Raw genomic sequence first — 18,132 nt, 5'->3', positions numbered from 1 at the left:
ATTAGTAGCATACGAAAGGAGCTCTCTACAAAGAAAGTCAAGTGTGAAAAGGAAAAACGGTGAAGAAAGTGTTACGGCGTGAAGTCAGCACCGGCACGGCAGTCGGGAACGACAGGGGAGGCTACGAGGAGAGGTTATCCACTGACCGACGTACCTCCAGGACGACAACTCAACAGCAGCGGCCCCTGCGTGAAGACGACAAAAGCGCCGGGCCCGATTGGTGGGACCCACTTCTATAGCCAATTAGTTAGCTGACGCATAGTAGTAGCCTCTATCACTAGCTATCTCTACGTAGCACAGACTTTGTCTCTTCTGAGGAAGACAGATTATTTTGTATGTCGCCCTTTGCTTGAGACACATCTCAGTAATATACACTCCTGGAAATTGAAATAAGAACACCGTGAATTCATTGTCCCAGGAAGGGGAAACTTTATTGACACATTCCTGGGGTCAGATACATCACATGATCACACTGACAGAACCACAGGCACATAGACACAGGCAACAGAGCATGCACAATGTCGGCACTAGTACAGTGTATATCCACCTTTCGCAGCAATGCAGGCTGCTATTCTCCCATGGAGACGATCGTACAGATGCTGGATGTAGGCCTGTGGAACGGCTTGCCATGCCATTTCCACCTGGCGCCTCAGTTGGACCAGCGTTCGTGCTGGACGTGCAGACCGCGTGAGACGACGCTTCATCCAGTCCCAAACATGCTCAATGGGGGACAGATCCGGAGATCTTGCTGGCCAGGGTAGTTGACTTACACCTTCTAGAGCACGTTGGGTGGCACGGGATACATGCGGACGTGCATTGTCCTGTTGGAACAGCAAGTTCCCTTGCCGGTCTAGGAATGGTAGAACGATGGGTTCGATGACGGTTTGGATGTACCGTGCACTATTCAGTGTCCCCTCGACGATCACCAGTGGTGTACGGCCAGTGTAGGAGATCGCTCCCCACACCATGATGCCGGGTGTTGGCCCTGTGTGCCTCGGTCGTATGCAGTCCTGATTGTGGCGCTCACCTGCACGGCGCCAAACACGCATACGACCATCATTGGCACCAAGGCAGAAGCGACTCTCATCGCTGAAGACGACACGTCTCCATTCGTCCCTCCATTCACGCCTGTCGCGACACCACTGGAGGCGGGCTGCACGATGTTGGGGCGTGAGCGGAAGACGGCCTAACGGTGTGCGGGACCGTAGCCCAGCTTCATGGAGACGGTTGCGAATGGTCCTCGCCGATACCCCAGGAGCAACAGTGTCCCTAATTTGCTGGGAAGTGGCGGTGCGGTCCCCTACGGCACTGCGTAGGATCCTACGGTCTTGGCGTGCATCCGTGCGTCGCTGCGGTCCGGTCCCAGGTCGACGGCTACGTGCACCTTCCGCCGACCACTGGCGACAACATCGATGTACTGTGGAGACCTCACGCCCCACGTGTTGAGCAATTCGGCGGTACGTCCACCCGGCCTCCCGCATGCCCACTATACGCCCTCGCTCAAAGTCCGTCAACTGCACATACGGTTCACGTCCACGCTGTCGCGGCATGCTACCAGTGTTAAAGACTGCGATGGAGCTCCGTATGCCACGGCAAACTGGCTGACACTGACGGCGGCGGTGCACAAATGCTGCGCAGCTAGCGCCATTCGACGGCCAACACCGCGGTTCCTGGTGTGTCCGCTGTGTCGTGCGTGTGATCATTGCTTGTACAGCCCTCTCGCAGTGTCCGGAGCAAGTATGGTGGGTCTGACACACCGATGTCAATGTGTTCTTTTTTCCATTTCCAGGAGTGTAGAACTTAAGTATTTGTGATTGTCTAGTAGTAATAAAACTCATTATCAGCCGGCCGCTGTGACCGAGCGTTTCAGTCCCGAACCGCGCTGCTGCTACGGTCGCAGGTTCGAATCCTGCCTCGTGCATGAATGTGTGTGATGTCCTTATGTTAGTTAGGTTTAAGCAGTTCTAAGCCTAGGGGACTGATGACCTCAGATGTTAAGTCCCATGGTGCTTAGAGCCATTTGAATATGAACTCATTAATTGATTGTTTGTCTAGCGAACCGAGTATGTATGATTCCTAGACATAGCATAGAGTGTTTAAAGAACAACCTTATACAGTAAGAGAAAATTTAATTAGCGACAGAACCTTATGCGCCGGAGTTTATCCCCACGAAGGCCGCTAAGGCGCTATTCATTTTTGCCGCTGTTCACAGTACATCTCTTAATGGGGCAAGAGATGTGACTGATGACGTGGCATACACATTGCAATGTTCATGACTCTTCGCCAAATGTTAGAAACGTATCCCCAAGATGTTGTGGCTTTACTCAGTATAATTAGTATTAATCAACGAAAGTCTAAACGACGTCGTTGGACACATCATTGCTAGCGTGTTAGTATATATATATATATATATATATATATATATATATATATATATATATACACACCACATACATGATGTTTAACCTTCACTAAAGTACAAGAAATTTCATGGTTGAACTCTTGAGAGGAATTTGATATGTTATTATGTAATACACATTATGAGAGAGACAATCTCTGAGATACATTTTCCATTTGTATAGACGGTATCCACAAGAAGTGGAGATATTGAGGAAGTACTGAGCAGATATGCGATTCATTCATGCAAGGATTTGTTAAGGTATAATACACTAAGTCATATGAACAATCAACACAAACAGAGAATCTGTCATGATGTTACACTACACAAACTTGACGTAAGGACACATTTACCTATGATTTGGTAAATTGTAAGCACCTCCTTTCACACACCCCTTGAAGGTGATGCAAATGTTATAATATATTATGTTCTCTTTGTATGTAGTAGCTGTAGGATTTGGTAGTTTATAGGTAGTGAATAGTTTCTTCCAGTCTATCTATCTTTCTTTCTCCATTATCCTACCACCTCCTGCAGCTGGTTATTGTTTGTTTATGGAATGTAAGAATATATTGTGTGACAGTAAACTTTCAGGTATGAATTAAAAGACATGAAGAAAACTGAGTATGGCATTACAAGCCTGGTCAACCACTAGCCAAGATATGGAATCAAAAGAAAGATTTAAATAATAAATGAAGAAAAGACCGTGCTTTAAGTATTAAGTCTGATATCCCTTGGCACGCCCAAACCTGAATAAAAAAAATTAATACCCCAATAAAAGAAAGCCAATGGGACTTAGTATAATTTTTAGTGTAAATATTTCACATGCAGATTCTTGTAAATTTATATGTATTTGTATATGTGTTAAAACTTTGCATATTGTCAACATATTTTGAAATGTGACCACGAAATGTAAGCTTTCAGAATTAACGATGTAAACAAGCTTGGACAAAGTGAACTTTGTTAAAATGTAAATATGGCAAAAAAGTGTTGCAAACTGTGTTAAACTGTGAACGTTATAAACGACGAATTTTGTGTTGTTTGTGAAACTTATGGTGCCTAAACCAAATAACTGTTTGTAAACCAATATAAACTGCAATTTACTTCGACGATAATGAGGATTTTCACACTGCAACTGAACGTTTGTTGGCGAGTGTAAACAACGTGATGATACGCCTACCTTTGCGAACATCGACGCCGTTGTTGCTGGCCGGCCTTCAGATGCTTAGGAGACAATAAACTCAGCACCTGTCGTAGGCGATGTGGAGGCTAAAAACTGCATCGTCCATATATGCCCCGGGAACAATAGTCATGAAAACGCACAAGGACCTGGAGTGTTGTGTCGTAACAGAAGACATAGACATTGCTTCAGCTCACGCACACGCTCAATCTTATGGTGTCACTGGACTTAACACGCCATTTATGCTGGAATAACAACTTGTAATGAACACTATGTGAGAGTGAATACTGTTCAAGACTGCCATAACACAGCGATTTTGAAACTGCCGCACGCGAAATTCAGTGATACTATTGCGCATGCGCAAAGACTACGTGCTGCAAGAGATGCATTGGGAAACCAACGCTGGAAGCGCACGACATTAACTGCGCTAGCGAGCAGCTTGTTCAAACAAACTGTATGCAAATATATATTAATTGTGTAAAAAGGATCAAAACTGTAACAATTGAATGTAGTATATAGATTTAGAAACCAAGTATTGACAAAGATAATCCCCTAAGTATGCACGTGGCGTTTCCTAGGAAAATATGTATAATATACATTTAGGTATATCTATTCTATTGTTTGCCAGCCTGCCACGCTAAATGTTTTAGCGTGACAGTCGAGGGGGCGATGTAGCGGGACTTTGAATTTCGCCACGCTACACTCGTTCCCTCAGATAAAAAATATCCCGTCGCAGCGGTATGAGCGCTCGACGGCAGAGAAACTACTAAAATTGTAACTCTTTTTTTTTTGTTTTCTATCCGTTTCAATTGTCTCTTGATAGCCGAAGCTTAAGGCAGACGTGATCTGATTAAGACGAACAAACTTATTAATGTGTGGACATTGTGGAAGTTGTTATGAAATTCGGAGGATGGAGAGAAGCAACTAAAATAAATTGCATTTAATAGCAAGACGGTTTTGTGTACATTAGAAATTCCTGGACAATGAAACTTATTGCAAGATTTCGGAGCCGACTTTTCACACAGAAATGAAGGAGATTTTTGAAGACCTGGACGCCGCACGAAAGAAGACAAGTTAACCTGGTAAAGGATGATTTATCTACGCCACTTCCCCATGTCAGTTACATTTTGTTATTCTCTGTTTCTTTTCAGTAAGTTTTGTAGTGGAAATTGGTTTAACTTTTGCTCAAAAACGTCACAAGGACCACCCCAACAATAGCTTTTCTGTAATACGAAGTCCGATATGCATTTCTTTCTTTCTTTCCCTTTTTTCACGGTCATTAACGATTTAAAAAAAAACCTTTTCACTTACGATTTCTTCCCACATTTTCAACCTTTTTCTTTTTTTCTCTCTTATTTTTCTTTTTTAACCACTACACAAAGATTCTAATAACAGTGTGTCGCAGCACAACCTCTTTGGCAGAGATATTGCCAGCTATTACTGAGATGCTATTGTAATTTTACTTTTCCGCGTGACGTCCAAAATATTGTCAAAATTACAGTTTTCCTTATAGAACCAGCCCTTTACAATGTTATCTATCTCTGTCACTCTGAAGTGTAGTGCTTTATCCAATACATGTTTTCTGGGACTCTAACAACAATCTGTAACTTTCTTTTGGAGCTAATCGCTTGAAGAACCTCACTAAGAGAAAAATAGTATGGTCGATTCAAATTTATTTTGTCACTGATTGATCAGTTGTCTTGTAATACTCCGTGCAAATGGAAAAGGTATGATACGGTGTAAGAACTTTACGACGACTATCTCCATACATAAAAACGTTTTCTGTTGGCATTAGTTGCTTATTTATTGCCTTACAACCGACGACACTACGTCGTGGAATAGAAGAGCAAGGGCAGGTGAACACTTTGGGGAACAGAGAGTACACTTCGCTTTGTTTGTTAGGAAGCCCAACTGTTGTCATGACCGCCGGTGTATCGCAGTTTTGTTTGCTCAGTCATATGAGAGTCAGAGTTCAATAAATCGCGCGTATGCCACACCGGCACGCATGGAACATAAATCCCTACAACACAGCCTCGCTAATTAGTTTACGCCGGCATATATCACCCACGAATGTCACTGAAGTTTGCATACCGAGCGCCGAGTACAGAACGGCGTGTTAGTCATACGTCATTTGCAACAGGTGTTTACGCAGTAGCACACTAACTTCTCCACTTTAGACTCGTTATCTACCGTCGCAGGCTGTAGCCTCCATTTAAATAATCAGCACTGTGGTTTAAGTAATAGATACAGTACAACGTCTTGCATTTGCAACATTTAATTTGTTTATTTCACAAATCTGTACGTTTTACAATTTGACAGTGTCATCCCATTCGTAATAATTATTGCTGGCATATCAGAAGGGATGCACTAATCAGTTTAAAATGACGTGAATGATGCACGAATTAGCCTGAAAGTAAAAAACGGGCATCTTCCATTGCGTATATAAACGTTTTCTTCAGTGTCATCATTGCTTTTATTAGAATGAAGTGACTATATAGCGAAATACTGAGTAAAATGGAAACGTAACAGCAAATTATCAGTCGCAGCTATTGTCTTGTATATTAATAATCGTTTACTTGGATAGGATAGGGATCCATTGATAAAACGTACAAAGGCGTTGCATTATTTTTGTCGACTGTGTGTTCAATAGATAATTTGTGTCGACAGATACGCTTTCTATTTCTCTTATTTAGATTGACGGAAATGCCATTTATCTACTTAGAACTACATGACTTGCACTGAAGCTTCCGTATTCCGCTGCTTTTTATGTGTTTACAGTAGCCGGCCGGGGTGGCCGAGCGGTTCTTGCGCTACAGTCTGGAACCGCGCGACCGCTACGGGCGTGGATGTGTGTGACGCCCTTTGGTTAGTTACGTTTAAGTAGTTCTAAGTTCTAGGGCACTGATGACCTCAGCAGTTAAGGCCCATAGTGCTCAGAGCCATTTGAACCATTTGTATACAGTAACAGCAGTCGCCCATTTTCTAGAAGTATCTGCCGCTATAGCTTCTAGCGTATATCTCAGGAGATAATACTTTACTGGGAACAACTTATCTTACCTACTCTATGTTCGTAATTTTTACAAATAAGCTCTGCATCCAACTTACACAATGTTTTCTTATTTCAACACATGTTTTCGCTAAGCTACCTGCCTTACTGTAATATTAAAGAAATGTATATCGGAATATGGTACAGGCTTTTTCATACTACATACTTAACCATTAAGTCCATCCTACCATTTTATACGGTTCATACAAATTTTTACACAGAGAAGCCGTTCTTGAAGTAAAACCATGCGAAACTTTAGAAAAAATATTGGTGGACACTGCGGAACTTGAAAAGTATAAGGCTTGTGGCATACATTGTATGTTGGATGGTCAATACTGTACAGGGCGTTTTAAAAATACTTTTACTAATTTTGGGGACAGGTTCCTTACACTAAAACAAAAAGAAAATTTCATACAAACATAAGTCCGCAGAGCTTTTTTTTCCGAGTTGTTAAAGAAAGTTGGTGCTCAACGGCTTTCCAGGAGAACCCAGCAGCTTAATTTATCTATGCTGCTGTTTGACTCATTGCATCCTAGATGCCGTAGTGTTGCCAGGGAGACTTGTTTATGTTCGTCATTCGTCTGCCTTCAACATATGTGCCGTGTACTGTACATGTACTACAGCTAGCAACTTAAAGTGCTCAGTCCAAACATGCCTTCGTGAGCAGGCTGGTATACTTTTATGTGCGACCAGGCGATCGTAATGGACGCGAGGCTGCATGCACGTATCAGACTGAGTCTCGTGACCAAGAAACCCGAGTCACCCAACCTTAAGTGCCGTGTATAATCGCGCTGCTGAAACAGGATCCGTAGAACCAAAGACTACTGAACGAGGAAGACCACGTGTTACTCGCACGCCTAGGCAGGAACAGCATGTTCTACGGGCTGTCGAGGAAGAGCCAGGTATCGCGGAACAAGGGAGCCTGCATGTGGACATCTCCATGTACAGTATGGAGGGTAATTTACCAGGAACTCACGTACCCGTATCACCTTCAACACGTGCACAGCCTTAGGCCTGCTTATCCCCCACATGTGGAGAACTTCAGCCGATGGTTATTTGCGAAACCTAGTAGTCTGCCTCTTCAGTTTTCTTCACAGACGAGGAACCTTTTGGAAGACATGCAATAACAAATTTCGCCAACCAACACATGGGCACCAGTTATTATCTCTCTTGGCATCTTAAACAGTTGGTCTATGCAGCAGACCACACAGATGCAGAAACCATTCATTGCCGTGTCACGAAAGCCTGAAAAACAAATTTAAATGGCTTTACGCATTACGGGACTTTACATCTGAGGTCATCAGTGCCCTAGGCTTAGAACTATTTAGACCAAAGGACATCACACACATCCATGCCCGAGGCAGGATTCGAACCTGCGACTGTAGCAGCAGCGCGGTTCCAGACTGAAGCGCCTAGAACCGCTAGTTTAATGTAAAATTTCTAAACTCGTATTCTTTGAGATGGAAATGCGTAGTCTCTGTGAAGGGCAGCAGGACTATCTGAAAATTTAGTTTGGAACGGAAGAATATGTAGCTCACGCTACACGATGCCAAATCCAGACTAACCAGTGCATCAAACAATACGCCAGCTAAAAAAGCAGTCGGTTTTCAATTAAATTTACATGTGCTATATGACAGCAAAGCAAATGACTCAGATTAATTCTTTTTTTAACACACACAGAAATATTGGTAAGAGAAACTGTTAAATTACGTAAATTAGTTGTAAATCGTCATAAATGCAGTTTTACGCACATTGTTTCAAAATACAGTGTATTACCTGCAAATATCATTGCCAACAAAAGGCTCATGGGTGCTACAATAAAAATACTACAAAGTTGTTCCTGTGGGCGAAAAAACAATGTTTACGTTTTAAACTATTGCATGTAATATATCTTGAAACAAGTCCTCTTTTCTGTAAAGCGATGAATATTTTAATATTTTGCGCATTTTACAGTCGATTATTCCTGACGGCAAAGTTCTCGCATCACTTTTGGTTTATTCTCTGGCCAGTGACCAACACCGACATATCGTATGTCATGCACTGTCACAGGAGATCCTGTTTATTTCTGCTTCTGGTCCTGTTGTCCATCCAGTACTCAAAGCGAGGCTTCGTCTTCCCAGAAAAGATAATTCCGTTTGCAGTGTCCAAGTAAGAATTCGCTGATACATTTGTATAACAGCTCTCCCTCAAGAACTCTTCTTTTCCGTTTTTTCCGTTTGTGCGAAGTTTATTTTCTACAATTAAAAACAGTACAACAAGTCTCAGAAAATTGCTACACTTGTAAGTGATGCTAACATCATATTGGAAGATGACTGCTAGAGATGGACACTATTCAGAAGCTTTTCTCTTGAGAAAACAGGTTATTGCTATATTTGAGACTTTAAATGTTGCATACAAGCAGAATTACCCTTCCAAGGACAAAACTTGAAACATGTTATCGAAAAGAGTGTGAAATTTTGATGTTGATTAAGAGCACGCTGTCAAATAAAGTGCTGAAATGTTAGGCCTGAATTTCCTAACCTCTATCTTTAGTCTTGCGGATTATCACTGTACCAGAAGTGTTGATGTAGTTGCACAGCAAATGAACATAAAAAGTAACTCGTCTGGCTTCCTTATGAAACTGCTTGAAAATTCATAAGATCTTCTGCTGGTATTAGGGGTCTGAACTGATACGGTATTTTCGCAAGTACATTCCGACAATCACTGTACCTTACAGTGTACGTGAACTTTGATTATAATTACATTTGTTGGCCTATCTGTGCGCACGTAACATTGACTGCTCTGTAACCTTTCACCATAAGGAACAACGATGTCATTGTCAAAAACCAATTTTCATTTGCCGTACTTGCGCTGTGCAGTGTAAGAGGGTATCTTATCATTTTTCATAAAAATTCGTCTCAGTGCACAACTCGCGGTGTGCAGTGCGAGTATGCAAACGACCATGGAAGTAACTGAAAATGAGGAGCTAAATTTAGCGGCTGATAAAGGAGAACAAAGACTCCAAGTGGAACTATGCTTCATTAAGCCGTGACAAGAATACACATTTTCATAAAGTTCACAAACATATATATGTTAGCAAAATATTTCCTAATAACTCTCGTGTGTACAATTACCTTCCTTAACACTTGTTTCAACCAGAAGACAAAACCATACGTTGCATTAAAAAATTCTCCTGCAAACTTCAGCCATACACTATGTCCTAACCACAAGAAACTACACAGTTACAAATATTAAAAAAACTGGATTACCTAAACACTTGTAATTCTTCCATTATTATTTGCTTAATCTTGAGCACACTTATGAAATTCACAATTTCATTCATACTTATGTGCAAAACTACCTGAAAATCGTCTTGGCAAATAAGACAATCGCCTTTCACACATAAACTTTTTTTTGTGGTGTGAGGAACCAGTCCCACGCGTATGTAATAGTATTTTTGGAACGCCGTGTACACATGAATGTTAGTTTCTATTGAAAATGAAGTGAATAAAGTTGGCAAGGTGCTTGTGTGTTGATGCTGGTAGAGTCGGTTTAGAGCTGTACTAAGTTTATTACACTACTGGCCATTAAAATTGCTACACCAAGAGGAAATGCAGATGATAAACGGGTATTCATTGAACAAATACATTATACTAGAACTGACATGTGATTACATTTTCACCCAACTTGGCTGCGTAGATCCTAAGAAATCAGCACACAAGAACAACCACCTCTGGCCATATTAACGACCTTCATACGCCTGGGCTTTGAGTGAAACAGAGCTTGGATGGCGTGTACAGGTACAGCTGCCCATGCAGCTTCAACACGATACCACAGTGTAGTGGACCGTCAAGGCAGCCAGTCCACAGTGACGGGTAGCCGAAAGGGCACACGTACACACACTCCGACTGGCGCGAAGTCTGGAACAGGATTCGTAATGAATGTGATAAAGAAAAGAACGTAGCTACTAGAACACTTAACTTTTATATCGTCCTTTGGTATACAGCATTCTTGATGATACAAGTGAGACTCTTTAGATTCATGAAGTAACTAATGGCGCCTTGCTAGGTCGTAGCCATGGACTTAGCTGAAGGCTATTCTGACTGTCTCTCGGCAAATGAGAGAAAGGCTTCGTCAGTGTAGTCGCTAGCAAAGTCGTCGTACAACTGGGGCGAGTGCTAGTCAGTCTCTCGAGACCTGCCGTGTGGTGGCGCTCGGTCTGCGATCACTGCCAGTGGCGACACGCGGGTCCGACATGTACTAATGGACCGCGGCCGATTTAAGCTACCACCTAGCAAGTGTGGTGTCTGGCGGTGACACCACACACAGTTCATCAAGAGAAGTGACTGGCGTATTGCGACGAACCAGTTTCTCAGCCACCATCGACCAGACGTTTTCGATTGGTGAGATCTCTGGAGAATATGCTGGCCAGGGCAGCAGTCGAACATTTTCTGTATCCAGAAAGGCTCGTAAAGGACCTGCAACATGCGGTCGTGCATTATCCTGCAGAAATTAGGGTTTCGCAGGGATCGAATGAGCAGTAGGGCCACGGGTCGTAACACATCTGAAATGTAACGTCCACTGTTCAAAGTGCCGTCACTGCGAACAAGAGGTGACCGAGAGGTGTAACCAATGGCACCCCATACCATCACGCCGGATGATACGCCAGTATGGCGATGACGTATACACTCTTCCAATGTGCGTTCACCGCGATGTCGCCAAACACGGATGCGACCACCGTGATGCTGTGAACAGAACCTGGATTCATCCGAAAAAATGACGTTTTGCCATTCGTGCACCCAGGTTCGTCGTTGAGTACACCATCGCAGGCGCTCCTGTCTGTGATGCAGCGTCAAGGGTAACCGCAGCCATGGTCTCCGAACTGATAGTCCATGATGCTGCAAACGTCGTCGAACTGTTCGCGCAGGTGGTTGTTGTATTGCGTACGTCCCCATCTGTTGACTCAGGGATCGAGACGTGGCTGCACGAACCGTTACAACCATGCTGATGCCTGTCATCAAGACTGCTAGTGATACGAGGCCTTTGGGATCCAGCACGGCGTTCCGTATTACCCTCCTGAACCCACCGATTCCATATTCTGCTAACAGTCTTTGGATCTCGACCATCGCGAGCATCGATGTCGTGATACGATAAACCGCAATGGCGATAGGTTACAATCCGACCTTTATCAAAGTCGGAAACGTGATGGTACGAATTTCTCCTCCTTGCACGAGGCATCACAAGTACGTTTCAACAGGCAACGGCGGTCAAGAACTGTTTGTGTATGATAAATCGGTTTTAAACTTTTTTCATGTCAGCACGTTGTAGGTGTCGCCACCGGCGCCACCCTTGTGTGAATGCTCTAAAAAGCTAATCATTTGCATATCACAGCATCTTCTTCCTGTCGGTTAAATTTCGCGTTTGTAGCACGTCATCTTCGTGGTGTAGCAATTTTATTGGCCAGTAGTGTATTATCAATGGAGATAATAAGCTATCAATAAACAGGTCAGAACGTCATCACCTTCAAGTGATACTATATTATCCGATGAAACGTATCTTGAAACCTGTTAGAGGGCATTAATATGCGACGAGTCCACCCTTAGCGTTCATGACGGCTTAAATTCTGCAGGGGATATTTTAAATGAGGTGTCTGAATTTGGAGTAATGGCAGCCGGTTCTTCCTCAAAAGCCGAAACCAGAGAGCTTAGTGGTATTGGACACTGGGGTCTGTAGGGATGTCGAAATTCTGTCTCATCGCAGGGATGTTGAGTTATGTTAAGGAGGGACTGGGCAAGTCAGGAGTGTCAATGTCCACAAGCAATTGATTCATGGATGCTTCTTTCTGAGAGTCTGCATTGTTAATCTGATAGAATCACCGTCTCCGATCTATTCCTCCACTGTACGTAGTACACAGTGCAGTAGAATGTGGTCATATGGTTCAGCATTTAACGTTTTCTTAAGCGCAATAAAGTGACCACACAGTTACTAAAAAAAATATCGCCATGATGTGCAATACCTCCTCCGTACCTCGATGTGGGCGCCACACACATAGGCAGGTGAAGTTCAGCAGGCGGTCGACAAATCACACATACTTCCTTGGGATTGCCGCAGTACACAGTGTAAATCATGACATCACATCACTCGTTTCGAGTCATCCAGTGTCCTGTGGAGTCACACTTCTACAGAAATGTTTGGCTTACCAAGACCTGCTCCGCTATTCTACCCTGTTCATTTCAACTCGCTACGCACAGTCTCAATAACTCGGGCACGAAGACACTGAGCCACTTGAACTACTGTTCAATACATATGAGCTTTCAAATTCTCTCACAAATTAAAGTCCGATGGGTTTAGGTCTGGAGGGCGTGGGGGCGAATCAATTGGTCAATCTCTACCTACCCACCTGTCACCGGTTCTGTTATTTAGACGCCTACGGATATTAACACTAAAATAAGGCGGTGATCCATCGGGCAGAAAGTACACATTTTGTCGCACAGACGAAGGCAGGCCTGAGAGCAGATTAGGTAGAAAATTCTCTACGAAATTATGATCACTTTGTCCGTTGATTCAAAACTGGCTCTGAGCACTATGGGACTTAACTTCGGAGGTCATCAGTCCCCTAGAACTTAGAATTATTTAAACCTAACTAACCTATGGGCATCACACACACCCATGCCCGATGCAGGATTCGAACCTGCAACCGCAGCGGTCGCTCGGTTCCAAACTGTAGCGCCTAGAACCTCTCGGCCACTCCGGCCGGCTTGTCCGTTGAGCCTGGGTGGAAGAAAGTGAAGCGCTATCAAACAGCACCAATAACGCCGGCCCAAACATTGACACAAAATCTTCGCTGATGACTTGCGTGAGAACTGACGTCTGCCCATACATGCTGATTGTAAAAATTTACAATCACATCTCGATGAAACGACGTCTCATCTGTGAACAGCACCGTTGCACTAAAATTAGGGTTGAAAGTTTGTGGAATAAACCATTTGCTCCGACCGGAGTGGCCGAGCGGTTCTAGGCGCTACAGTCTGGAATTGTGCGATCGCTACGCTCGCAGGTGCGAATCCTGCCACGGGCATGGGTGTGTGTGATGGTTTAAGTAGTTCTAAGTTCTAGGGGACTGATGACCTCAGATGTTAAGTCCCATAGTGCTCAGAGCCAAACCATTTGCAGAAGAGTTTACGCGCAGGAAAATAAGCTGCTTATAATGCCTGCACATGCTGTAAATGTATACAGCTGGTCCTCGTGTAACACTCGCCAGACAGTCATATGGTCAATATTCAGTGTTTCCGCTAAATATCTTGTACTGACACTAGGGTCGTCGTCAATTGCATGAAGATTTGTCGCCTCCCGTTACGGTGTCCCTGTCCTTCTAGGCCTCCCGGTCGCGAGTATCAGGCTTAAATGTCCCATGTTTCCGAAGTCGACGATGAGGGGCTTCAAAAGTTTTCTCGTCGGGGCACCTTCGGCCTGGAAATCTCTCCAGGTACTAACGCTGAGCGTGAACGCCATTGCCGTAACGTAATTAATTCTACATAGTAACCAGTCTGCTTGCAAAGGTCGTACTGACCTGTAAACAAGCAGTGATGTACTTTGCATGGTAAGAGGTACGTGTAAACCAAAAGACTGGCTATACACAACGTAACCAGACGTCATCAAGAGTGCGCGTTCTCCGCGATTTTAACGTTCTGTTCCTGTGTGTTTCCCATGATTAATGCGCTGGAGAAAATGAGTCGTAACATTGAAAAAAAAAGCGCTTCCAAACGCATGTTCGTGTAACACAATTCGTTTACGTGTTAGGAAAGCGTCTTGCAATGTGCCACACCTTTTTGTTACACCCTGTGTAATTACTTTTCATCTCGTCCTTTCGGTCTTTATTTTTCCCACGCTGCTATTGCTCGAGACATACTTCCAACTATCATGATATTGTTGATTCGTATCAGTGATGATGTCTAATAGTGCTGAGGTGCTATGGCAAAACGCAACAAAAACGGGGGTAGAGCCAACTCGCGAACCACTGTGACCCAAGTCACGAGATAACAACTTGTTGCTCTTTATGTCGATACTGTTCTCTTCGTTCATCGAAACACAGCACGTCACAGCAGTGGTATTATGAATGATACCAGCTATGTGACGTCATTAATTTTGAGCCATACTGCGACTTCATGCATTCGTTGTGTAACCCTTTTTAATGATACTGTCGATAAGGTCACAACTTTTTGCAGGTACACGGTCTAAAATATTTGCACTGGGTGTGGGTTGTCAAACTATCTGCTCAAGACATTTCCCGGAAAACGCATACAGAACTACTTCACAAGACTGTGCAAGAATCCCTCAGTTGTGCTCACCTCCAGAAATGTCTCAGTTTAGAGACAGAGTCCGTAGAGGATGGTATAAGAGGCGTACAGTTCGATTGGCTTCCTTTTCTGTCCGAGTTTTGCGGAGATTAATAAAATTCGTCCTTGGACTACATTAGTGAGTCGTCGTGTAGGGTTTAAGCGATTGCAGTCTTTCTCGGATTATTCCACTGATGAATTCTTCTCGGCTTATCAGCCGAGTGGTGGCGTCGTCTTGTCGCAACGTTTCAATGAGTTTCGTACCCATCATCTTCTGGCTACAGCTACCACTCGGCTGATAACTCGAGAAGAATTCATCGGTCGTGTAGGGTTCTTCCAAATTGTTTCGCCGAGAAACTCCCGAAGTTTACGTCCATCGCAGAAGCTGTATCAGCGCCGTGAGGTTCTGTGTAAAGTGCAGTTCTACTCCCTGTGACTATAAATGCAGAAGTAGGAAGCTATATTATTAGGAATAATGTTAAAAACGGATGCATTTATGATGTACTAATTTTTTAAATATCACAAACTGATAATAACGTCACACATTTGATAATGATTAACTGAAAACTAATAATTTTCTGAGAGCACGGTCTTACGACAGACTGGACCGGAAGGCATCCTATCAGCGACTGGCGACTGTGGCGCTCAGCCTGTACCTTTGCACTTACACTCCTGTAGCCGAACATTATTCATTTATTTATTAAGATGATCGATTTCTGGAATTGTAGTACTGGACCTGTAGCCTTCTCCTTATAACTTTATTTGGAAGGGCGACTTTTATTAGCAAGTAATTTTGAAGAAAGATTGCTCGCTTGGCGCCAGAATAATTGTGCTTTCCCCACGTAACTCTCTGCTGACGTAACGGGCGTCATCATGTCTAGACACAGCGGCTCACACCACCTTCCACTGCAAACGCCACGTGGTCCACCGGCTCCTTCGGCCGGCGTAGGAACTCAAATCTGACTCCGGACTGTGTGCTTTCAGCAGTACCGCTTTATTCACTGAATGCTACTCGATATTCGCAGATGCGATACAAAATTGTAAATGTGGGAAATAGGGCACAAGATGTGGCTTCAACGGAAGGGGTATGATGTGTCGGCAGAAGTACCAACACCGTGTTGTTTGAGGAAGCCGAAATGCACGCTATAAGCTCACGCAGGATGGCGTGAGGTCTGAAACAGGATACTTAATGAATGCTATAAAGAAAAGTACGTAGCTGCTGGAATACTTAACTTTAATCCACAATTGGTGAACATTGGTCTTGTTACTGTACATGCTTCATTAGATACATAGCAAAGGAGAAATGGCGCCTTGCTAGGTCGTAGCAATTGACTTAGCTGAAGGCTATGCTAACTATCGTCTCGGCAAATGAGAGCGTAATTCTCAGTGAACCTTTCCTAGCAACGTCGGCTGTACAACTGGGGCGAGTGCTAGTAAGTCTCTCTAGACCTGCCGTGTGGCGGCGCTCGGTCTGCAATTACTTACAGTGGCGACACGCGGGTCCGACGTATACTAATGGACCGCGGCCGATTTAAAAGCTACCACCTAGCAAGTGTGGTGTCTGGCGGTGACACCACAGGCTGCCTTACATATCTTTGTCAGTACCACTTCCAGTGAATCCATAGACGTACCAGACTGCCCTCTGTAAGTTAAAATCGCCTCCAAATAATATTTCACTGCGCAATTAGGTGGCCGGTAAATATCCGATAATTATCAATGCGAACATTTTAGGTTAGGCTTTCTGTGCTGCTCTTGATAGCGAATGAAACAACAACTTTACTGTTTTTTACCAGTCACTGTTTGTATACGATGACTTTTTATAGATAGTGACTAGTAACATACAGTAAACATTTTGTTTCATTGGGTCCTATAACTAACCAGAGTTCACTGGTAATAGGCTACACTTTCATTAGCACAGCAGGTTCCAGCTGCTCTTTTGATGCCCTTCTAACAGGCCATCGTTAATCTCTGTTGGTACTGACAGCAAATGCCACAGATACTTAATCTGCGATTAGTGATGAGGTTCGCGCAAATTTAATGGGTAAGTGATTACATGGTGTCGATATCGTTGGCGGTGCAGTGGCGGCTCGGTTTGCCCGACGCCTGTGTTATAAAAGAGCCGCATCTGTCAGTGACTCATTGGCAGAGGAGAGAGATTAATCAAAGCTGACAGTGTGGAGTAGCGGGTTCCCTGATGCGAATGAAGCCGTCTGTTTACTCCCCAATCCTCTGCGGTAGTGTTATGTCAATTCTTTTGTTATACGCCGAAGATACAAACAAGTGGAATACTCGACTACTGAAAGAGGTGACTGCTTTAAGAAACAGAAAGGTTTCATGGAAACTGCAGCGTCCCGAACAGGTAAAACGAACACTGTGCTCCTTAATGAATCATTATTCCAATTTTATTTATCATTTCAATAGTCGACAGAAGGGGGCAGTCTCGTCGACTAAATACGAGAATCGTGTTGACGTTTCATTCCCACAGGAAGTTTCCAACTGTACCATTCGTGTAGTAGCCACAACTTACATCACATTGCTTGAAAGTAAATAGCACGTACAATATAACCAATATAGGGATGCAGTGAACTGATCTGCTCTGTTTAGCCATGATATGCAGTAGGTTCTACATAACGCGTAAGTTAACGCTGTAAGTGGGCTAAGAGATGTATCAATCCAAGGTTTTCTCGTTCACAGTGGTTTTGACGGATGTATCCTTCCGCAACATTCTGTGGCTTGTAGCTAACGGTAATGACGAGTTTCAGGCCAGCCGTTTGTGTAATGGTTTTGGAAACTGCTTCCTCCACTAGCTACCTATTGTAAATTATTTAAGAGTTGCATGAAAACTTTTGCGCTTACGTACTTGGTGATTATAATTAAAGCTCAACTAGTCACAGAGGTCCAGTGTGGGCCATAATTATCGTATGGCAGTGAAACTTCGGTTATATTCTAATGCGTTAATGGAGAATTCTCTTACGGTGAAAAACAAACTATTTGCAATTTAATTTTGGCAAGTACTTGCAAATATGGAACTGTAAATGCAAAAAAAATATAGAAATATTTCTGTATGTAATGGATTTCTGTATGTAATGGACCGTGAACGGGACGTGGCCAGAAAGCATCAAACAACTGACAAAGGCACAATATTAATTTTCTTCTTAAGGCCGCTATGAGTAACGGCGAAGTCGACGACATGCTG

The sequence above is a fragment of the Schistocerca nitens genome, chromosome 1 (assembly GCF_023898315.1).
Source record: "Schistocerca nitens isolate TAMUIC-IGC-003100 chromosome 1, iqSchNite1.1, whole genome shotgun sequence".
Taxonomy (NCBI): Eukaryota; Metazoa; Arthropoda; class Insecta; order Orthoptera; family Acrididae; genus Schistocerca; species Schistocerca nitens.
This window is presented reverse-complemented; position numbering follows the sequence as displayed.